Genomic DNA, 4963 nt, shown 5'->3' on the forward strand with positions numbered 1-4963 from the left:
AAAAAACCAAAAATCAAGGTGTTTCATCATAGCATGGTTAATAAAGATCATCACAAGCTTATCCTTCGAGAACATATTTATAACTGAATCTAAGTGAGAGGATTGGCAGCCATTCACCAAATCACACGGTACCATTGATGATAAGCACATGCCGAGATTTTCATTTGTAATTACGACTTTGCCTTTTAGCAGTGTGCATTTAGGTGCGGTGTCCCCAATACCATCACCTATGAAGACAACATAAACACGTTGAAAAATCCCAAATCTGACACTTGTGAGAGCGAGTCTTTTAACTAATGTGAAGTGCTAGAACTATGAATGAAAATACTTTGAGCAAGCACAGAGTTTGATACTAAAGTTATTGTGAACACCATTGAAATTGGAAGCAGAGCACTTATTCATTAAAACTCAAAAATCTAGAATTAGATTGGAGAGAAAAAATTCCCAGATATGAGATCGGAAGAGCAAAGCTCTTAGATCTAAAACTAGATCGGGAGAATTAGAAAAGAAATAAAAGGAAATAAAAGGAAAAGGAATCGGGAGGGGATAGAGAGATGGAAAAGGAATTGGGAGGGGAGAGAGAGATCTAGGTCAATCCTGGAAGAGACGAAAAAAGGTTCAGAGAGAGGGAAAGAGAGAGAGGAAGAAGAAGAGATACTGGTTAAGATTCACCCACTTTTGTTGTCAATTACAAGTAATGAATTGAATATGCTATTTTATTGCCAAGAGAGATGACCGAGATGCAATGACCTGAGGGGTAGGTCGACCCACCGAGTTCGACCAAAAGGAAGATGACCGATGACAAATAAAAAAAAAAATGACCTGAGATTGACTTGTCATTCCATGATGAAGCCATTGATGGTTCCAGCCGTGTTGTGTCGTTTTCAATGAATAGCACGATTCTTGATTGTTCATATTTCTGATTTTGAGGGGTTAAAAAGATGAACGCGCGTATGTGATTTGCAGCGTGTCAAGTACAAGCTAGTTCTAAGTTTTTTTGCATAGTAAATGACACGAATATATTTGATTGCAATTGATAAAGGGGTCAACCGAGATACTTGCTTAATAAATTGAACAATTGCATCAAATCCATCGTGATCATTCCTATGTAGATCGTATGATTTTTTGCATAGAGTCGATTAGTGGCATATCGATTGGTCCACATCTATGTGACCAATATGCCATGAAGCCACACGCAATGCGCACCGAACTTTCATCAGCAATTCAAAAGGTGATGAGCACACTACTAATTTTTCAGAATGCCATGTCATTTCCACATCCCCTTCTCTCTTAGTGAGTTGCCAACAAATTGTTTGTATTTTAATGAAAGTGCATCAATTGCAACCAAAAAACAAAAAAAAAAAGACTATTTGATGTATTGATTGATCGAAATCAAAGAGTAACCTAATTATTAATTTCACTAGAGCTTAACGAGCACGAGAAACTTTTTCACCAAAAAAAAAAAAAAAAATGAGCATGAGAAACTACCCGCCAAGATTTTTTTCCCTTATGGGATCTTGTCCAAGATTTGTTTTTTTGGTCGAAAACATAACGTATATTATATGCTCAGTGTTGAAGTTACACTAGAAAACATGTCGGAATACAAAAGATCTTGTAAAAAAGCAGGAGGATTTTGCACCCAATTAGAGGGGAGCAAAGAGGCCCGATGGGTCTTAGCGGCCCGGTCCGCAACAGAATTGGCAACCCTACTATAGTGAACGATTCGGAGGTTAGGGCACCGAAGCTTCAACGCCATTATCTCGTGAAAGAGGGATCTGTGCTCCCATGGTGTGAGGGCAAGATCGTTGATGGCGTCTACAAGAGTCAAGCAATCAGATTCCACTTCAAGTTTATCCAACCCTCGCCCTATCTGAAGCAGAAACTACAAGGTTTGATTAAAGCCGATCACCTCAGCTTGCAATGCCGAGGATGCAGACACAGATCACGCAAATCCATCAAGCAGGACGCCGGAGGAGTCGCGACACACACAAGCCACCGAAGCGTCGTTGCAATGAGATAGGTAAGCCGCATCTATGTTGACTTTGAGAATTCCTCTATCTGGTGGATGCCACTGCTGGTACGTTGCACTGTGATTTAACCCACGCCGTTTCATCATCTTACTGAAGCACAAACCGGATCTGGCATCTACTAGCGCTGATTGCACAACCTACTCAACGTTGGGACGCTGCTGATGGAATATGAAATTGTTGCGGGCTTTCCAGATTTGCCAAAGAATAGACGTAACTGTTTCAAGTTCTGGTAAGCCATTTTGTTTCTCAATAACGGCAACCAACCAGCTTTCTATTCGATGCATACCTGAAGGATGTTGCTTGAGATCGATTTCTAAGTGCATCCACACATTTAAAGTCCAAGGACAGAACAAGAAAAGATGTTCCGGTGTCTCAGGTACCTGGTTTGTACATATACAGCAAGTAGGGTCTGATATGATGTGTCATTTATAAAGATTTTCTCTAGTCGGCAGTGCGTTGTTGCAAACTGACCACAAGAATGATCTGAATTTAGGCATAGTGTTGAGTTTCTAGATTGCATTCCATAATTTGTGAGGCGACTGAAAAGATGAAGAGGCTTGATTGTTGTTGTGGAGTATTTGCTAAGCTATGATCTGATTATAACAATTCTTTACTGTAAACTGTCCATTCAGTGTTCCTGTCCAGATGAGTTTTTCTTGCATGAGCTGGGGTCTGATAGAAATAGATAAAATTTCTTCCACTAGTTGACTATCGAAACTCTGGCATAAGAGGGCTGTATTCCATGCATTATGTTCTGAAATAATGAAGTCTGCTACTCTCTGTGGTTCGTCCCTAGGAGCAAGGCTCCCTATTATACCCCTAGCCAGCCATCTATCCTCTCTTATTTTAATTTTTGTGCCATCCCCAACAGACCATAATACCTTATTGGCAATAGAATCCCAGCCTAGCAAAATGCTTTGCTAACCCCAAGAGGGTCTAGCACCTTTAGTGGCATTCCAGAAATTCCAAGAGTGAAAGTACAAGCCTTTAAGAATTCTGCTAGCCAGTGCATTAGGTTGTTGAGCTAGCTGCCAAGCTTGCAAGTAATGCTCTGTTGAAAGCTGAAAGATCACGAAATCCTAAACCCCCTTCATCTTTCCTACTCTTAAGAGACTCCCAGTTCTTCCAGTGTATGCCTTGCTTGCTGTAATTAGATGGCCACCAGAATCTAGCTATCCTCTGTTCGATTAATTTACACAAAGCAATAGGGATTTTAGATATTGACATAGCATATTGGGGAATTGCTTGCACAACTGTTTTAAGTAAGACTTCCTTACCTCCTTTTGAAATGAGCTTTTCCTTCCAACCTTCAAGCTTTGAATTGACACGACTCATAATCCATGCAAACATGTCTCACTTAGATCTCCTCCAGTCTGAAGGAATGCCAAGATACTTGCCAGTTTTTTTGCAAAATAGGGACTCTAAGTTCGCTGGCTAGATTTTCTTTTAAGCTACTAAGACAATCTGTACTAAAAAACAGACTGATTTATTCCTATTAACAGCTTGTCCTGTAGCTAAACAGTATTTATTCAGGATACAAGCTAAATTTTGACATTCAATAATCTTCGCATCTAGGAAGAAGATGGCATCATCTGCGAAGAATAAATGAGATAAGGTGGGACACCATTGGTTTAGCTTAATACCTTTAATATTTCCAATGTCCACTGCATTATTGATTAAGCTTGTTAAGATATTAGCCATCAGGATGAATAGGTACAGTGATAAAGGGTCACCTTGTCTCAGACCTCGGGTTGGATGCAAATAAGGTAGAGATTCGCCATTAAATTTCACACTGTAGGAGACTGTAGTTACACATTGTAAGATCCAATTAACCCATGTAGTATGGAAGCCAAGCTTTAGGAGGTAGGCGCTGAGAAAATCCCACTCTACCTGATCATAAGCCTTTTGCATATCCAATTTAAGTACTGTCTGAAATTTTTTTTTTTCCTTTTCCGAATTTTGATTTGATGGAGTACCTCCTGAACGACAATGATATTATCCTGGATTTGCCGACCACCTACGAAAGCACACTGTTCTAGAGCTATCAACTCTGGCAGCCAGGGTTTGAGACGATTGGCCAGGATTTTAGAAATGACTTTATAAATATAGTTGCAAAGGCTAATAGGTCTGTATTGGTCTAAACTTTCTGGGTGAGGGGTTTTAGAGGATCAAAGAAATATAAGTGCGATTATACTCAGGCAGCAAAACTCCTGTTTGAAAAAATTGTTGCACGGCTACAACTATATCTTCTTGTAGAATGTCCCAGTGTGCTTGATAGAATTGACCATTAAGTCCGTTTGGACTCGGTGCTTTGGTGACACCTAACTGGAACACTGCTGTCTGGACTTCCTCACAAGTAACTTCTGCTATAAGGGAATCATTCATCTCCGCTGTCACCACTTGCTTACAAATATTCAAAGTTGGGCTGTAATCTCTATACCCTACAGAAGTATATAAATTCCTCTGTTCTCATCTTGTCTAGTCAAACACAAGTATGAATTGCTCGACTGCTAATGATGAAGTTCGTCCGGGGGCCTTAAACAATCGAATGGGTCGCCTTTGGTCGGATCAAGCAATTGAGGTTTGGGACGACGCAGCACCTGTCGACAAAATTGAGGAATGTCGGTTAATTTTGGTCGGTAAGATTCTCAATAATCCTTCAATCAATTTTCAGGCATTTCAGAATACTATGAAACGGGCCTGGCGAACTAAACTCGTGGAAATCTCCCACGGTGAATCTGGTCTATATATAGTCAAATTTAAATCTGAGGAGGTAAAACAAAGAGTTCTAGAGAATGGACCTTGGTTATTTGCCAACCATTTGGTCATATTAAAGCCCTGGATAGCGAATACGCCTCTACATTGCTACAACTTTAACACCTGTGAGTTTTGGGTCCAAGTTTATGGTTTGCCACTGGAAAGATGCACTGAAA

Source organism: Eucalyptus grandis, chromosome 7 (assembly GCF_016545825.1).
Source record: "Eucalyptus grandis isolate ANBG69807.140 chromosome 7, ASM1654582v1, whole genome shotgun sequence".
Classification (NCBI taxonomy): domain Eukaryota; kingdom Viridiplantae; phylum Streptophyta; class Magnoliopsida; order Myrtales; family Myrtaceae; genus Eucalyptus; species Eucalyptus grandis.